The sequence below is a fragment of the Leptopilina boulardi genome, unplaced genomic scaffold (genome assembly GCF_019393585.1).
Source record: "Leptopilina boulardi isolate dan_hultmark-lab unplaced genomic scaffold, ZJU_Lbou_2.1 LbouV2_31, whole genome shotgun sequence".
NCBI lineage: Eukaryota > Metazoa > Arthropoda > Insecta > Hymenoptera > Figitidae > Leptopilina > Leptopilina boulardi.
This window is the reverse complement of record NW_026137874.1, coordinates 1,417,504-1,438,151: the sequence shown is the minus strand read 5'-3', so window position 1 is coordinate 1,438,151 and position 20,648 is coordinate 1,417,504. Positions and strand designations below refer to the sequence as shown.

Below are 20,648 nucleotides of genomic sequence, written 5' to 3'. Positions count from 1 at the left end.
CATTTAAAATTCAATTGGAAATTTATTCATGAAGGAAATGTTGTCAAAAAACGTGAAAAAAAAATTGAAATTTTAAGTATCTTACGATATAGTCAAAATTAATAGTCAAATATATTTGACTATTTTTGATATATACATATTAATGACATCACAATGTATATATGTATATACTAAAATAGAATATGCAGTTACCCTAGATACAAAAATGTTTTACTGAAAGATTTGCAACTAAAGGAATTTTGTTGAAAACAATAAACAAATTGAAAATAGAGTATATATATATTAGAAAGTTATTTTTAACTTATTTTGTTTACTATTGTAATTTCGAAAATATCTTAATAATATATTATAAATATTCGTAATTTTTTATTATTATATATTATATATATTATACTTTATTATTATATTATTATTTATAATACTATTTTATTTTAATATATAGATTAAATGACCTTTGTTTTATATTTATAATTTCAAAATTTCTCATTTATTGCCACGAGTCAATTTTAATTATATTAATTAAATTTCTAAAAATTTACATATAAATACACAGCTCAATGTGTACTTTATAAATAAATATTTTATTTGTTTAATATTTTCTCGTGCAAACAGGAAATAAAAAAAACGCTTTACAAAATACATCTTACAACAATATCGAGTATGTGTCTTTTCTTTGTACTAAATATATATGTATATACACAATTGACGTATACGTGACACACTCTTCATCTTCCGTGTCCAGTTTTGAATCTTTAATTAAAAGTAAAACACCTTCGAGTTGAGGTTAAAGCAGAAACTCATTTCCGCTATATATATATAAAACATGTCATATATAAAAATCTTCAATATATATTACAAAAATAATTTTTTAAAAAAAGTAGTAAATTATTATATGTAATAAATGTATTATGAATATAATAAAAAATATATAATATAATACAATTTTATAATAATTAAAAATTATTTATTTAACGACTGTATTTTATTTTATATATTGTAAAAAGGTTGGTAAAGTTCACATCGCTTACGATCATCAAAAATTTAAAAACCAAGATACTGTAAAATCATGACATAAAATTACAAAAAACATTATTATTAACAAAAAAAAATTAAGTTCAACCCCAAATTCAATACAAAAGCTCCTACATTATTTTTCAAAAATAATTCAATTTTTCTTAGGCAGACAATTTCATTGCAAATTCTTGCACAAAATACACCTAAAAGTGTAGAAAAAAATTGACAGCCAGATCCGAGTAGAGGAAGACACCTATTACCACCAAAAATGCATCCAAAACCATAAAAAAGTTGCCAAAAAAATTCAATTTTTCTTAGGCAGACTATTTTATTGCAATTTCTTACACAAAATACACCGAAAAGTGTAGAAAAAAATTGACACCCAGATCCGAGTAGAGGAAGACCTTTTTTATGACCAAAAATCACCCAAAATCATAAAAAAGTTCCCAAAAAAATTCAATTTTTCTTAGGCAGACTATTTTATTGCAATTTCTTGCACAAAATACACCGAAAAGTGTAGAAAAAAATTTACACCCAGATCCGAGTAGAGGAAGACCTTTTTTATGACCAAAAATCACCCAAAATCATAAAAGAGTTCCCAAAAAAATTCAATTTTTCTTAGGCAGACTATTTTATTGCATATTCTTGTACAAAATACACCGAAAAGTGTAGAAAAAAATTTACACCCAGATCCGAGTAGAGGAAGACCTTTTTTATGACCAAAAATCACCCAAAATCATAAAAGAGTTCCCAAAAAAATTCAATTTTTCTTAGGCAGACTATTTTATTGCATATTCTTGTACAAAATACACTGAAAAGTGTAGAAAAAAATTGACACCCAGATCCGAGTAGAGGAAGACCTTTTTTATGACCAAAAATCACCCAAAATCATAAAAGAGTTCCCAAAAAAATTCAATTTTTCTTAGGCAGACTATTTTATTGCATATTCTTGTACAAAATACACCGAAAAGTGTAGAAAAAAATTGACACCCAGATCCGAGTAGAGGAAGACCTTTTTTATGACCAAAAATCACCCAAAACCATAAAAAAGTTGCCAAAAAAATTCAATTTTTCTTAGGCAGACTATTTTATTGCAATTTCTTACACAAAATACACCGAAAAGTGTAGAAAAAAATTGACACCCAGATCCGAGTAGAGGAAGACCTTTTTTATGACCAAAAATCACCCAAAATCATAAAAAAGTTCCCAAAAAAATTCAATTTTTCTTAGGCAGACTATTTTATTGCAATTTCTTGCACAAAATACACCGAAAAGTGTAGAAAAAAATTTACACCCAGATCCGAGTAGAGGAAGACCTTTTTTATGACCAAAAATCACCCAAAATCATAAAAGAGTTCCCAAAAAAATTCAATTTTTCTTAGGCAGACTATTTTATTGCATATTCTTGTACAAAATACACCGAAAAGTGTAGAAAAAAATTTACACCCAGATCCGAGTAGAGGAAGACCTTTTTTATGACCAAAAATCACCCAAAATCATAAAAGAGTTCCCAAAAAAATTCAATTTTTCTTAGGCAGACTATTTTATTGCATATTCTTGTACAAAATACACTGAAAAGTGTAGAAAAAAATTGACACCCAGATCCGAGTAGAGGAAGACCTTTTTTATGACCAAAAATCACCCAAAATCATAAAAGAGTTCCCAAAAAAATTCAATTTTTCTTAGGCAGACTATTTTATTGCATATTCTTGTACAAAATACACCGAAAAGTGTAGAAAAAAATTGACACCCAGATCCGAGTAGAGGAAGACCTTTTTTATGACCAAAAATCACCCAAAATCATAAAAAAGTTCCCAAAAAAATTCAATTTTTCTTAGGCAGACTATTTTATTGCAATTTCTTACACAAAATACACCGAAAAGTGTAGAAAAAAATTGACACCCAGATCCGAGTAGAGGAAGACCTTTTTTATGACCAAAAATCACCCAAAATCATAAAAAAGTTCCCAAAAAAATTCAATTTTTCTTAGGCAGACTATTTTATTGCAATTTCTTGCACAAAATACACCGAAAAGTGTAGAAAAAAATTTACACCCAGATCCGAGTAGAGGAAGACCTTTTTTATGACCAAAAATCACCCAAAATCATAAAAGAGTTCCCAAAAAAATTCAATTTTTCTTAGGCAGACTATTTTATTGCATATTCTTGTACAAAATACACTGAAAAGTGTAGAAAAAAATTGACACCCAGATCCGAGTAGAGGAAGACCTTTTTTATGACCAAAAATCACCCAAAATCATAAAAGAGTTCCCAAAAAAATTCAATTTTTCTTAGGCAGACTATTTTATTGCATATTCTTGTACAAAATACACCGAAAAGTGTAGAAAAAAATTGACACCCAGATCCGAGTAGAGGAAGACCTTTTTTATGACCAAAAATCACCCAAAACCATAAAAAAGTTGCCAAAAAAATTCAATTTTTCTTAGGCAGACTATTTTATTGCAATTTCTTACACAAAATACACCGAAAAGTGTAGAAAAAAATTGACACCCAGATCCGAGTAGAGGAAGACCTTTTTTATGACCAAAAATCACCCAAAATCATAAAAAAGTTCCCAAAAAAATTCAATTTTTCTTAGGCAGACTATTTTATTGCAATTTCTTGCACAAAATACACCGAAAAGTGTAGAAAAAAATTTACACCCAGATCCGAGTAGAGGAAGACCTTTTTTATGACCAAAAATCACCCAAAACCATAAAAAAGTTGCCAAAAAAATTCAATTTTTCTTAGGCAGACGATTTTATTGCATATTCTTGCACAAAATACACCTAAAAGTGTAGAAAAAAATTGACAGCCAGATCCGAGTAGAGGAAGACACCTATTACCACCAAAAATGCATCCAAAACCATAAAAAAGTTGCCAAAAAAATTCAATTTTTCTTAGGCGGACTATTTTATTGCAATTTCTTACACAAAATACACCGAAAAGTGTAGAAAAAAATTGACACCCAGATCCGAGTAGAGGAAGACCTTTTTTATGACCAAAAATCACCCAAAATCATAAAAAAGTTCCCAAAAAAATTCAATTTTTCTTAGGCAGACTATTTTATTGCAATTTCTTGCACAAAATACACCGAAAAGTGTAGAAAAAAATTTACACCCAGATCCGAGTAGAGGAAGACCTTTTTTATGACCAAAAATCACCCAAAATCATAAAAGAGTTCCCAAAAAAATTCAATTTTTCTTAGGCAGACTATTTTATTGCATATTCTTGTACAAAATACACCGAAAAGTGTAGAAAAAAATTTACACCCAGATCCGAGTAGAGGAAGACCTTTTTTATGACCAAAAATCACCCAAAATCATAAAAGAGTTCCCAAAAAAATTCAATTTTTCTTAGGCAGACTATTTTATTGCATATTCTTGTACAAAATACACTGAAAAGTGTAGAAAAAAATTGACACCCAGATCCGAGTAGAGGAAGACCTTTTTTATGACCAAAAATCACCCAAAATCATAAAAGAGTTCCCAAAAAAATTCAATTTTTCTTAGGCAGACTATTTTATTGCATATTCTTGTACAAAATACACCGAAAAGTGTAGAAAAAAATTGACACCCAGATCCGAGTAGAGGAAGACCTTTTTTATGACCAAAAATCACCCAAAACCATAAAAAAGTTGCCAAAAAAATTCAATTTTTCTTAGGCAGACTATTTTATTGCAATTTCTTACACAAAATACACCGAAAAGTGTAGAAAAAAATTGACACCCAGATCCGAGTAGAGGAAGACCTTTTTTATGACCAAAAATCACCCAAAATCATAAAAAAGTTCCCAAAAAAATTCAATTTTTCTTAGGCAGACTATTTTATTGCAATTTCTTACACAAAATACACCGAAAAGTGTAGAAAAAAATTGACACCCAGATCCGAGTAGAGGAAGACCTTTTTTATGACCAAAAATCACCCAAAATCATAAAAAAGTTCCCAAAAAAATTCAATTTTTCTTAGGCAGACTATTTTATTGCAATTTCTTGCACAAAATACACCGAAAAGTGTAGAAAAAAATTTACACCCAGATCCGAGTAGAGGAAGACCTTTTTTATGACCAAAAATCACCCAAAATCATAAAAGAGTTCCCAAAAAAATTCAATTTTTCTTAGGCAGACTATTTTATTGCATATTCTTGTACAAAATACACTGAAAAGTGTAGAAAAAAATTGACACCCAGATCCGAGTAGAGGAAGACCTTTTTTATGACCAAAAATCACCCAAAATCATAAAAGAGTTCCCAAAAAAATTCAATTTTTCTTAGGCAGACTATTTTATTGCATATTCTTGTACAAAATACACCGAAAAGTGTAGAAAAAAATTGACACCCAGATCCGAGTAGAGGAAGACCTTTTTTATGACCAAAAATCACCCAAAACCATAAAAAAGTTGCCAAAAAAATTCAATTTTTCTTAGGCAGACTATTTTATTGCAATTTCTTACACAAAATACACCGAAAAGTGTAGAAAAAAATTGACACCCAGATCCGAGTAGAGGAAGACCTTTTTTATGACCAAAAATCACCCAAAATCATAAAAAAGTTCCCAAAAAAATTCAATTTTTCTTAGGCAGACTATTTTATTGCAATTTCTTGCACAAAATACACCGAAAAGTGTAGAAAAAAATTTACACCCAGATCCGAGTAGAGGAAGACCTTTTTTATGACCAAAAATCACCCAAAATCATAAAAGAGTTCCCAAAAAAATTCAATTTTTCTTAGGCAGACTATTTTATTGCATATTCTTGTACAAAATACACCGAAAAGTGTAGAAAAAAATTTACACCCAGATCCGAGTAGAGGAAGACCTTTTTTATGACCAAAAATCACCCAAAATCATAAAAGAGTTCCCAAAAAAATTCAATTTTTCTTAGGCAGACTATTTTATTGCATATTCTTGTACAAAATACACTGAAAAGTGTAGAAAAAAATTGACACCCAGATCCGAGTAGAGGAAGACCTTTTTTATGACCAAAAATCACCCAAAATCATAAAAGAGTTCCCAAAAAAATTCAATTTTTCTTAGGCAGACTATTTTATTGCATATTCTTGTACAAAATACACCGAAAAGTGTAGAAAAAAATTGACACCCAGATCCGAGTAGAGGAAGACCTTTTTTATGACCAAAAATCACCCAAAATCATAAAAAAGTTCCCAAAAAAATTCAATTTTTCTTAGGCAGACTATTTTATTGCAATTTCTTACACAAAATACACCGAAAAGTGTAGAAAAAAATTGACACCCAGATCCGAGTAGAGGAAGACCTTTTTTATGACCAAAAATCACCCAAAATCATAAAAAAGTTCCCAAAAAAATTCAATTTTTCTTAGGCAGACTATTTTATTGCAATTTCTTGCACAAAATACACCGAAAAGTGTAGAAAAAAATTGACACCCAGATCCGAGTAGAGGAAGACCTTTTTTATGACCAAAAATCACCCAAAATCATAAAAGAGTTCCCAAAAAAATTCAATTTTTCTTAGGCAGACTATTTTATTGCATATTCTTGTACAAAATACACCGAAAAGTGTAGAAAAAAATTGACACCCAGATCCGAGTAGAGGAAGACCTTTTTTATGACCAAAAATCACCCAAAACCATAAAAAAGTTGCCAAAAAAATTCAATTTTTCTTAGGCAGACTATTTTATTGCAATTTCTTACACAAAATACACCGAAAAGTGTAGAAAAAAATTGACACCTAGATCCGAGTAGAGGAAGACCTTTTTTATGACCAAAAATCACCCAAAATCATAAAAAAGTTCCCAAAAAAATTCAATTTTTCTTAGGCAGACTATTTTATTGCAATTTCTTGCACAAAATACACCGAAAAGTGCAGAAAAAAATTGACACCCAGATCCGAGTAGAGGAAGACCTTTTTTATGACCAAAAATCACCCAAAATCATAAAAAAGTTCCCAAAAAAATTCAATTTTTCTTAGGCAGACTATTTTATTGCAATTTCTTGCACAAAATACACCGAAAAGTGTAGAAAAAAATTGACACCCAGATCCGAGTAGAGGAAGACCTTTTTTATGACCAAAAATCACCCAAAATCATAAAAGAGTTCCCAAAAAAATTCAATTTTTCTTAGGCAGACTATTTTATTGCATATTCTTGTACAAAATACACCGAAAAGTGTAGAAAAAAATTGACACCCAGATCCGAGTAGAGGAAGAACTTTTTAATGACCAAAAATCACCCAAAACCATAAAAAAGTTGCCAAAAAAATTCAATTTTTCTTAGGCAGACTATTTTATTGCATATTCTTGTACAAAATACACCGAAAAGTGTAGAAAAAAATTGACACCCAGATCCGAGTAGAGGAAGACCTTTTTTATGACCAAAAATCACCCAAAATCATAAAAGAGTTCCCAAAAAAATTCAATTTTTCTTAGGCAGACTATTTTATTGCATATTCTTGTACAAAATACACCGAAAAGTGTAGAAAAAAATTGACACCCAGATCCGAGTAGAGGAAGACCTTTTTTATGACCAAAAATCACCCAAAATCATAAAAGAGTTCCCAAAAAAATTCAATTTTTCTTAGGCAGACTATTTTATTGCATATTCTTGTACAAAATACACTGAAAAGTGTAGAAAAAAATTGACACCCAGATCCGAGTAGAGGAAGACCTTTTTTATGACCAAAAATCACCCAAAACCATAAAAAAGTTGCCAAAAAAATTCAATTTTTCTTAGGCAGACTATTTTATTGCAATTTCTTACACAAAATACACCGAAAAGTGTAGAAAAAAATTGACACCCAGATCCGAGTAGAGGAAGACCTTTTTTATGACCAAAAATCACCCAAAATCATAAAAAAGTTCCCAAAAAAATTCAATTTTTCTTAGGCAGACTATTTTATTGCAATTTCTTGCACAAAATACACCGAAAAGTGTAGAAAAAAATTTACACCCAGATCCGAGTAGAGGAAGACCTTTTTATGACCAAAAATCACCCAAAATCATAAAAGAGTTCCCAAAAAAATTCAATTTTTCTTAGGCAGACTATTTTATTGCATATTCTTGTACAAAATACACCGAAAAGTGTAGAAAAAAATTTACACCCAGATCCGAGTAGAGGAAGACCTTTTTTATGACCAAAAATCACCCAAAATCATAAAAGAGTTCCCAAAAAAATTCAATTTTTCTTAGGCAGACTATTTTATTGCATATTCTTGTACAAAATACACTGAAAAGTGTAGAAAAAAATTGACACCCAGATCCGAGTAGAGGAAGACCTTTTTTATGACCAAAAATCACCCAAAATCATAAAAGAGTTCCCAAAAAAATTCAATTTTTCTTAGGCAGACTATTTTATTGCATATTCTTGTACAAAATACACCGAAAAGTGTAGAAAAAAATTGACACCCAGATCCGAGTAGAGGAAGACCTTTTTTATGACCAAAAATCACCCAAAACCATAAAAAAGTTGCCAAAAAAATTCAATTTTTCTTAGGCAGACTATTTTATTGCAATTTCTTACACAAAATACACCGAAAAGTGTAGAAAAAAATTGACACCCAGATCCGAGTAGAGGAAGACCTTTTTTATGACCAAAAATCACCCAAAATCATAAAAAAGTTCCCAAAAAAATTCAATTTTTCTTAGGCAGACTATTTTATTGCAATTTCTTGCACAAAATACACCGAAAAGTGTAGAAAAAAATTTACACCCAGATCCGAGTAGAGGAAGACCTTTTTTATGACCAAAAATCACCCAAAATCATAAAAGAGTTCCCAAAAAAATTCAATTTTTCTTAGGCAGACTATTTTATTGCATATTCTTGTACAAAATACACCGAAAAGTGTAGAAAAAAATTTACACCCAGATCCGAGTAGAGGAAGACCTTTTTTATGACCAAAAATCACCCAAAATCATAAAAGAGTTCCCAAAAAAATTCAATTTTTCTTAGGCAGACTATTTTATTGCATATTCTTGTACAAAATACACTGAAAAGTGTAGAAAAAAATTGACACCCAGATCCGAGTAGAGGAAGACCTTTTTTATGACCAAAAATCACCCAAAATCATAAAAGAGTTCCCAAAAAAATTCAATTTTTCTTAGGCAGACTATTTTATTGCATATTCTTGTACAAAATACACCGAAAAGTGTAGAAAAAAATTGACACCCAGATCCGAGTAGAGGAAGACCTTTTTTATGACCAAAAATCACCCAAAATCATAAAAAAGTTCCCAAAAAAATTCAATTTTTCTTAGGCAGACTATTTTATTGCAATTTCTTACACAAAATACACCGAAAAGTGTAGAAAAAAATTGACACCCAGATCCGAGTAGAGGAAGACCTTTTTTATGACCAAAAATCACCCAAAATCATAAAAAAGTTCCCAAAAAAATTCAATTTTTCTTAGGCAGACTATTTTATTGCAATTTCTTGCACAAAATACACCGAAAAGTGTAGAAAAAAATTTACACCCAGATCCGAGTAGAGGAAGACCTTTTTTATGACCAAAAATCACCCAAAATCATAAAAGAGTTCCCAAAAAAATTCAATTTTTCTTAGGCAGACTATTTTATTGCATATTCTTGTACAAAATACACTGAAAAGTGTAGAAAAAAATTGACACCCAGATCCGAGTAGAGGAAGACCTTTTTTATGACCAAAAATCACCCAAAATCATAAAAGAGTTCCCAAAAAAATTCAATTTTTCTTAGGCAGACTATTTTATTGCATATTCTTGTACAAAATACACCGAAAAGTGTAGAAAAAAATTGACACCCAGATCCGAGTAGAGGAAGACCTTTTTTATGACCAAAAATCACCCAAAACCATAAAAAAGTTGCCAAAAAAATTCAATTTTTCTTAGGCAGACTATTTTATTGCAATTTCTTACACAAAATACACCGAAAAGTGTAGAAAAAAATTGACACCCAGATCCGAGTAGAGGAAGACCTTTTTTATGACCAAAAATCACCCAAAATCATAAAAAAGTTCCCAAAAAAATTCAATTTTTCTTAGGCAGACTATTTTATTGCAATTTCTTGCACAAAATACACCGAAAAGTGTAGAAAAAAATTGACACCCAGATCCGAGTAGAGGAAGACCTTTTTTATGACCAAAAATCACCCAAAACCATAAAAAAGTTGCCAAAAAAATTCAATTTTTCTTAGGCAGACGATTTTATTGCATATTCTTGCACAAAATACACCTAAAAGTGTAGAAAAAAATTGACAGCCAGATCCGAGTAGAGGAAGACACCTATTACCACCAAAAATGCATCCAAAACCATAAAAAAGTTGCCAAAAAAATTCAATTTTTCTTAGGCGGACTATTTTATTGCAATTTCTTACACAAAATACACCGAAAAGTGTAGAAAAAAATTGACACCCAGATCCGAGTAGAGGAAGACCTTTTTTATGACCAAAAATCACCCAAAATCATAAAAAAGTTCCCAAAAAAATTCAATTTTTCTTAGGCAGACTATTTTATTGCAATTTCTTGCACAAAATACACCGAAAAGTGTAGAAAAAAATTGACACCCAGATCCGAGTAGAGGAAGACCTTTTTTATGACCAAAAATCACCCAAAATCATAAAAGAGTTCCCAAAAAAATTCAATTTTTCTTAGGCAGACTATTTTATTGCATATTCTTGTACAAAATACACCGAAAAGTGTAGAAAAAAATTTACACCCAGATCCGAGTAGAGGAAGACCTTTTTTATGACCAAAAATCACCCAAAATCATAAAAGAGTTCCCAAAAAAATTCAATTTTTCTTAGGCAGACTATTTTATTGCATATTCTTGCACAAAATACACTGAAAAGTGTAGAAAAAAATTGACACCCAGATCCGAGTAGAGGAAGACCTTTTTATGACCAAAAATCACCCAAAATCATAAAAGAGTTCCCAAAAAAATTCAATTTTTCTTAGGCAGACTATTTTATTGCATATTCTTGCACAAAATACACCGAAAAGTGTAGAAAAAAATTGACACCCAGATCCGAGTAGAGGAAGACCTTTTTTATGACCAAAAATCACCCAAAACCATAAAAAAGTTGCCAAAAAAATTCAATTTTTCTTAGGCAGACTATTTTATTGCAATTTCTTACACAAAATACACCGAAAAGTGTAGAAAAAAATTGACACCCAGATCCGAGTAGAGGAAGACCTTTTTTATGACCAAAAATCACCCAAAATCATAAAAAAGTTCCCAAAAAAATTCAATTTTTCTTAGGCAGACTATTTTATTGCAATTTCTTGCACAAAATACACCGAAAAGTGTAGAAAAAAATTGACACCCAGATCCGAGTAGAGGAAGACCTTTTTTATGACCAAAAATCACCCAAAATCATAAAAAAGTTCCCAAAAAAATTCAATTTTTCTTAGGCAGACTATTTTATTGCAATTTCTTGCACAAAATACACCGAAAAGTGTAGAAAAAAATTGACACCCAGATCCGAGTAGAGGAAGACCTTTTTTATGACCAAAAATCACCCAAAATCATAAAAGAGTTCCCAAAAAAATTCAATTTTTCTTAGGCAGACTATTTTATTGCATATTCTTGTACAAAATACACTGAAAAGTGTAGAAAAAAATTGACACCCAGATCCGAGTAGAGGAAGACCTTTTTTATGACCAAAAATCACCCAAAATCATAAAAGAGTTCCCAAAAAAATTCAATTTTTCTTAGGCAGACTATTTTATTGCAATTTCTTGCACAAAATACACCGAAAAGTGTAGAAAAAAATTGACACCCAGATCCGAGTAGAGGAAGACCTTTTTATGACCAAAAATCACCCAAAACCATAAAAAAGTTGCCAAAAAAATTCAATTTTTCTTAGGCAGACTATTTTATTGCAATTTCTTACACAAAATACACCGAAAAGTGTAGAAAAAAATTGACACCCAGATCCGAGTAGAGGAAGACCTTTTTTATGACCAAAAATCACCCAAAATCATAAAAAAGTTCCCAAAAAAATTCAATTTTTCTTAGGCAGACTATTTTATTGCAATTTCTTGCACAAAATACACCGAAAAGTGTAGAAAAAAATTGACACCCAGATCCGAGTAGAGGAAGACCTTTTTTATGACCAAAAATCACCCAAAATCATAAAAGAGTTCCCAAAAAAATTCAATTTTTCTTAGGCAGACTATTTTATTGCATATTCTTGCACAAAATACACCGAAAAGTGTAGAAAAAAATTGACACCCAGATCCGAGTAGAGGAAGACCTTTTTTATGACCAAAAATCACCCAAAATCATAAAAGAGTTCCCAAAAAAATTCAATTTTTCTTAGGCAGACTATTTTATTGCATATTTCTTGCACAAAATACACTGAAAAGTGTAGAAAAAAATTGACACCCAGATCCGAGTAGAGGAAGACCTTTTTTATGACCAAAAATCACCCAAAATCATAAAAGAGTTCCCAAAAAAATTCAATTTTTCTTAGGCAGACTATTTTATTGCATATTCTTGCACAAAATACACCGAAAAGTGTAGAAAAAAATTGACAGCCAGATCCGAGTAGAGGAAGACCTTTTTTATGACCAAAAATCACCCAAAATCATAAAAAAGTTCCCAAAAAAATTCAATTTTTCTTAGGCAGACTATTTTATTGCAATTTCTTACACAAAATACACCGAAAAGTGTAGAAAAAAATTGACAGCCAGATCCGAGTAGAGGAAGACCTTTTTTATGACCAAAAATCACCCAAAATCATAAAAAAGTTCCCAAAAAAATTCAATTTTTCTTAGGCAGACTATTTTATTGCAATTTCTTGCACAAAATACACCGAAAAGTGTAGAAAAAAATTGACACCCAGATCCGAGTAGAGGAAGACCTTTTTTATGACCAAAAATCACCCAAAATCATAAAAGAGTTCCCAAAAAAATTCAATTTTTCTTAGGCAGACTATTTTATTGCATATTCTTGTACAAAATACACCGAAAAGTGTAGAAAAAAATTGACACCCAGATCCGAGTAGAGGAAGACCTTTTTTATGACCAAAAATCACCCAAAACCATAAAAAAGTTGCCAAAAAAATTCAATTTTTCTTAGGCAGACTATTTTATTGCAATTTCTTACACAAAATACACCGAAAAGTGTAGAAAAAAATTGACAGCCTAGATCCGAGTAGAGGAAGACCTTTTTATGACCAAAAATCACCCAAAATCATAAAAAAGTTCCCAAAAAAATTCAATTTTTCTTAGGCAGACTATTTTATTGCAATTTCTTGCACAAAATACACCGAAAAGTGCAGAAAAAAATTGACACCCAGATCCGAGTAGAGGAAGACCTTTTTATGACCAAAAATCACCCAAAATCATAAAAAAGTTCCCAAAAAAATTCAATTTTTCTTAGGCAGACTATTTTATTGCAATTTCTTGCACAAAATACACCGAAAAGTGTAGAAAAAAATTGACACCCAGATCCGAGTAGAGGAAGACCTTTTTATGACCAAAAGCATCCACCCAAAATCATAAAAGAGTTCCCAAAAAAATTCAATTTTTCTTAGGCAGACTATTTTATTGCATATTCTTGTACAAAATACACCGAAAAGTGTAGAAAAAAATTGACACCCAGATCCGAGTAGAGGAAGAACTTTTTAATGACCAAAAATCACCCAAAACCATAAAAAAGTTGCCAAAAAAATTCAATTTTTCTTAGGCAGACTATTTTATTGCATATTCTTGTACAAAATACACCGAAAAGTGTAGAAAAAAATTGACACCCAGATCCGAGTAGAGGAAGACCTTTTTTATGACCAAAAATCACCCAAAATCATAAAAGAGTTCCCAAAAAAATTCAATTTTTCTTAGGCAGACTATTTTATTGCATATTCTTGTACAAAATACACCGAAAAGTGTAGAAAAAAATTGACACCCAGATCCGAGTAGAGGAAGACCTTTTTTATGACCAAAAATCACCCAAAATCATAAAAGAGTTCCCAAAAAAATTCAATTTTTCTTAGGCAGACTATTTTATTGCATATTCTTGTACAAAATACACTGAAAAGTGTAGAAAAAAATTGACACCCAGATCCGAGTAGAGGAAGACCTTTTTTATGACCAAAAATCACCCAAAACCATAAAAAAGTTGCCAAAAAAATTCAATTTTTCTTAGGCAGACTATTTTATTGCAATTTCTTACACAAAATACACCGAAAAGTGTAGAAAAAAATTGACACCCAGATCCGAGTAGAGGAAGACCTTTTTTATGACCAAAAATCACCCAAAATCATAAAAAAGTTCCCAAAAAAATTCAATTTTTCTTAGGCAGACTATTTTATTGCAATTTCTTGCACAAAATACACCGAAAAGTGTAGAAAAAAATTTACACCCAGATCCGAGTAGAGGAAGACCTTTTTTATGACCAAAAATCACCCAAAATCATAAAAGAGTTCCCAAAAAAATTCAATTTTTCTTAGGCAGACTATTTTATTGCATATTCTTGTACAAAATACACCGAAAAGTGTAGAAAAAAATTGACACCCAGATCCGAGTAGAGGAAGACCTTTTTTATGACCAAAAATCACCCAAAATCATAAAAAAGTTCCCAAAAAAATTCAATTTTTCTTAGGCAGACTATTTTATTGCAATTTCTTGCACAAAATACACCGAAAAGTGTAGAAAAAAATTGACACCCAGATCCGAGTAGAGGAAGACCTTTTTTATGACCAAAAATCACCCAAAATCATAAAAGAGTTCCCAAAAAAATTCAATTTTTCTTAGGCAGACTATTTTATTGCATATTCTTGTACAAAATACACTGAAAAGTGTAGAAAAAAATTGACACCCAGATCCGAGTAGAGGAAGACCTTTTTTATGACCAAAAATCACCCAAAACCATAAAAAAGTTGCCAAAAAAATTCAATTTTTCTTAGGCAGACGATTTTATTGCATATTCTTGCACAAAATACACCTAAAAGTGTAGAAAAAAATTGACACCCAGATCCGAGTAGAGGAAGACACCCCTCGCACCGAAAGCTTTTGTTTGTTCGGTCATTTACAAGTTCGGACAAATGAAAATTCGATCAATTAGAAATTCTCTAATTTTATGGTTAATTAGAAATGAAAATCCTCTAAAATGAAAATTTTAACAAATTGATTTTTAGAACTTATACATGCGTCCTATCTATAACCTGTTCACCCGAGCGTGTTGTGATTTATCCTAGAGTTCTCGAACTTGGAAACAACATCATGCGTCGCGCCTCCAGTGTTAATATAATGTTTGCTTCGCAACCTCAAATTCTTTTCGCATACATATATAGGAACACATTTATATATACACGAACAGATAGGAGAGAATATGACCTTAGACCGAAGCTACACACGCGATACGAATAATATATATATTGTGCCCAGAATAAATTCACAGAAAGAAATTATGCTTCTAAAAATCTTTTAAACATTACTCTCGCAAGGTTTATATTTATGTACAATTGCTAGTAGGTCATTGTACTTGTAATTCTATAAAACGATGAAGTAAATTAAAATGAGGTGCAGAAATCAACTCTATATTTAAAAATGGGGCTTTAGTCAGGACCCGAACAGGTTTCCCTGTTTGCGAAAAAAAATGTAAATAAACTGTTTTTAACCTTTGGTAATGCAAATAAAAAAATTATACAGGTTTTCAATCCTCAAATAGGAATTTGATCAGATTTTCTAGGCAAAACCCCAAATAGGGTGTTTAACAGATTTAAAAGAGGCAACTGGTCAGGGCCTAATTAGTTTTCGTAGTTTAAAGCAATGTTAAATAGTTTTAAAAATTATTTCGGCCAAACTAGAACTGGACAGGTTCTATCTAATTTTCCTAATTTAAAAAAAATGTAAAAATATATTAGTTTTTAAAAAATATTTACGTAGTATCAATTAGCACTTTGGTTTTTTTTCTTATTAATTAATATGTGACACTGAATTCTCATATCGTTTGTTGTATACGAATCATACATATAATTATAGACACGCACGTCAATCAACAAACAGTGACGCCTTAAAGATCCAATTCGCATATGATTCGCATTCATATATTCATCAGAGACGTGCCATTTTGACAAACAGCAATATTGACGAGGGGCACATGATTATCCCATAAAAATCAAGTAAAATTTCGGCATTTTAAGAATTCTGAAGTGTAAAATTTTATATTTGCGAATACAAAATACTTTTTCATTTGTATAAAGTTTCCTTTTAACTTCAAAGAAGATTTTTACGATTTTCAAATGAACTTTTAGCTCTATTACATTTTCTTATAAACCCTTTGATAATAACATCGGTTTATACTCGCTGGTAGTTATTTCGAACCGTTACTTTATTTTTCTCAGTATTTTAACCTTCTGCGGTTGTTTTATACATACCGCGCATCTAAAAAAAAACAGATACTTTTTCCTGAAATCGTTTATAGAACCAGAACTTATAAGCATTCAACAAACGCACATGGACCCTTTTAAAGCCAATTGCGAAGGTCTAATTAACTTTATCAGGCTTCATCATTTATAAAGTCCTATTATATGAGAAATAATTCCAACTTTCTTTTGTATTTGAAAAGGAAGCCAAACTTAACCATATTTCAAAGCCGTTTGAAATTATATACACATTTCAAAAGATTTATGAAAAAACTTAAATAGATAAACTAGAGACTAAATTTAAGTTATATTTTTTATAATTCCCTACAATCTTAAAAAGAAAGATATTTTTTGTTATAAAAATTTTTGTTATAAACGAGTACATGATAAAATAATCATTTTTTAATACGCAGCATTTATTGGGGTTCATTATACTCGAATAATGTTGAAACACAAACAAGTTTCTGTAATAATAAAGAAAAAAAAATTCGACGAATGGGAACGAATAATTGTGTGCAAATATTTACAAAAGGGTATATATGTATAATTTTTTTTTAGTTTCAGAGGCCAAAGGGCTGTGATTTATCTTCATATAAGAGATGAACTACGTAACCCAAAAAAGGAAAGCACTATTCTACCAAATATAAATTGCGATATATTATGAAGAGAACGCGTCAGCAAATTATCAATATTTATGAAATAATCGTTTTCTGTACTTGACAGATAAAGAGACAATGAATAAAGCTTGTTTGTCCTTCACTATATCGAAATCAATATATATATATATATTTATATAAAACAATAGCGAAATCGTATTTTGTGCGCGGTAATCATGTTAGATAAGCAATTTTGAAGTTACGTAAATGAAGAACAAAAATAATATATATAAATAATTAAGAAAAAATTGTTAAAAAGAAGAAAGAAATTTAATCGATATAAGAATATATCCATTTGTTCGCACGGCCTTTTGAATTCGCGTTTATACAAACTTCGTGCAGAAACAATCGTGGGATCTTAAATTTTTTAATAGGTGTTACATGTTGGCGTGATTTCACAAATTTTTTTAAAATTAAAAAAAGCAAATAAAACCTAAAAAACAGACATTTTGTTAAAAATTCCCTCTTTAAAAAAAAACATTGATTTTGAAAAAGAGAAAATATCGATTCTTTGAAGAACGGAAACAGAATTATTATCTTATCATGCGGTGATGAAATCCGATATGGGAGGAGGAAAACTTTTTTTTCATATATAAATCTAGAAATCCTATGAAATGAATATAGGGAAAAAAATACAGATGAAGAAAATAGGGAAAAAATTTGAAAAATGTAAATAAATCGAAATACTAATTTTAAGTAAACAAGTAAATTTTAAAAAAAGGATTTACAAAATTAAATTTTTAAATTCATGAATGTTTTGGAGGATCTGGCAACGTTGGAAGAAAGGCGCTGAGTATGTTGGCCTCCCCCGAAAAAAAACATCTGTCGGGGAGGAGAGAACCTGCCATGTTCGTTAACGATGCCATTGGGTTTTCAATTCTTTTTTCCAGAACTTTAATACAGACTCTGTATGACCATGGCTTTTTATATAACCCACATGTTTCTTGCTTTATGCATATTTTTGTTTTAAAATGCATACTCAAAACTTATTACAAAAACGTGTAAAATGTCACGCAACTATAACAAAAATCAACACTGAAAACAGAGATACAAATTTTCAAACTGAATTTTCTTTTTAATATTTAGAAAACATTATTAGAAAAAAGAAATATTATTTGCTTACAAACGTAAAAAAATTTGCATACAATAATTGAAAGGAGATAAAAATGTTTTTAATAATAAATACGAAGGACAAGCTAACGGAAGTTAAGTATCATTTTGATGTTTGAAAACTGAGGAAAACAAACCACCTACGCACAATATAAACTTAAAAATACGACAAAAATTTCTTTGTTCATCGCGTTAAGAAAAATTATTCCTATACCAGAATAAATAGTTCGATTTTAATAAATGAAAAAAAAATTGTCAAATTTTTTACATTTTCAAAACAAAATATGCCGCAACCTTCAGCAACGATTAGATCTTCTGACGGGTGGTCAATTTTTTTTTCCTTAAAGGGATTAGAAGGGAACCGTCCCTTTTCAGGATTTTGCAGGTATATACCTGTACGTGATTTGATATAGCACCGGATAAACTTTGCTAAATGATCACAAATAATGAATACAAAACCCTAACATTAACTTTTATTCATTTTCGCCAGAGAATCTAAAATTTTTGGAACCTACAAATTTTAGATGAACCTCAATTTTTTCGCCATTATTTTCAAGTTAAAAATTTTCATTCATTTTGATTTTGAAATGTACAGAAAAGAAGAAGAAAATGCATTTGCTACTTCTTCAAACGGGAAATTTTTTTTCAAGAAACTTTTTTTACTGAAAATTTTCTCAAGGTAAAAGCAATAATCTTTGAACAAGAAAGATCTTGACGATTTTCCAGGGACTGATCAAGAGCGGAAAGGAATCCCGTAGCGATCTTTCTAAAATTGAGAGCCTTCTCGAAGGAGATCCGAGTAAAATTGAGGTTGGTGGATGTTCTTTGTCTGCGGTAGAAACGAAGGTGCGCCTTGCCATTATAGATTTCTCAATAAAGGAAGCCCAGGTAGGTGTATAGTCATGACAAAAAAAAGGAAAAAAACTGCATCGAATGTAAAACCGTGCATGAACCTTTAAAAGTTTTGAAAAGGATTTCTCTACTACAAATAGTAGTAGTTTCAATGAAGATTTACAAGTCTAGTTACTGTACAACGAAAAAATTGTCTTTCAAAGAATATAAAAACATCTAAATCTCTAAATCATTAAATTCTCGATTTCCAAATCATAAATATCTGAAATCATAAGAGAAAAATTATATGAAAACAACTTTTGAAAATTATTTTCATGTCAGTAATAAATAGTTTTAGATTTATCGTGTAGAAATTGGAAACGTCATTGATTAGTTGGGAATCAATTCTGAATTGCTATTTTCTTTAATTGTGTAAGAGGCTAAAGATTTCTTACAGGTCAGAAACGTGGGCAGCATAGAACTGGAGCGCCTCCTGTTTACTTCAAGTGACGGGCGCTCGTTTCCTTTGCTTTCACCAAGAGTCGACGTACAGTTCATGTCATTAATATTTCATCTCTTATAAATTTACACCCAAGTTATAAATAAGTCGAAAATTTAAAGAACCTCAAAAAATAATTTATTACCGCAATTAAAATCATGTATTTATTTATGCGATTATTAATTTGCATTGTATGCAGTTTGGTGTGTGATTCTCGCACTTTCATCAAAATTCTCTTGATTGCCAAAGAGCATCATTATGGGGTGTAGTCAGGTTTATATATGACAACGTTACATATAACTTGTCAGGTAAGCATAAATGTACGTACTCTGTACGTTTGTCAGGAAGGTTTGTTCTGGCTTCTAACAACATAAAACGGATACTCAAGTTTCAAATGATATATTCCAAAGATCGAGTTCCATCTCAGTTTCCATGACACCGCGGATGATGTAGGAAATCTTATCCTGTATTTTTCCATTAAAACTAAAATCCTACAGAGAAATCAATTATTTTCTTTTATTAGAAATTATTTTTATTCCGATTGGCAAGAATTTTATTTCAGTTTCTGTTTTGAATTTTGCTTACTATTTTCACAAATTAACAGCGTTATCAATATATTTTAAATGTAAAACACAAATATTCGAGTATATATACAGAAAAGATAAAACAATCAAATGATATTAGCATAAAGAGGCTTTAAAGTGGTATTCAACATTTTTCTTATCATTCTTTCCTTGAGATAAAAAAGACGGGAATTTTCGCAAAGTTTTCTTTACAATTTCTAGAAACTGTTTGTTCTTGTTATTTTTTTTTATATATATTTAACGAGGTCAATACTCTTTTAAAGGAATATTTAGAAATCATTAAGGTTATCGCTAAATGCAAATTAAAGTCATCGCGACAAGTATGGAAATATCTTTTTTTTCTCACTAAAAAAAAAAACACGAAATAAACAATATTACAGCAAAATATTTAAAAATATCTACAAGTCGAAGGGAAAAGTCTACTGAACAATTTTTGTAAAATGAAAATGATAACAGAATACAAAATATTCGCTTTCTCTCTTATAGGGAGCCTGAAGAGACAAAATTCGGTGTATACATTTTCAAAACACAAAGGGTCCACCTTCGCATATTCTAGACTTTTTTGAAGGTCATTTTAAGGAGGGGAATTTTAAGCAAAAGGGACTTGGGTTGAAAAGAAGAAAAAAAGAGATGGTTGAGCCGACAG

General features: G+C 30.3%; 1 protein-coding gene across 5 annotated transcripts in view; it reads right to left on the bottom strand.

The window, feature by feature from the left end:
* Positions 1 to 20,648, bottom strand: part of LOC127283478 (inositol-pentakisphosphate 2-kinase) — a 94,729-nt gene that overhangs the window by 60,317 nt on the left and 13,764 nt on the right. The window lies entirely within an intron of this gene.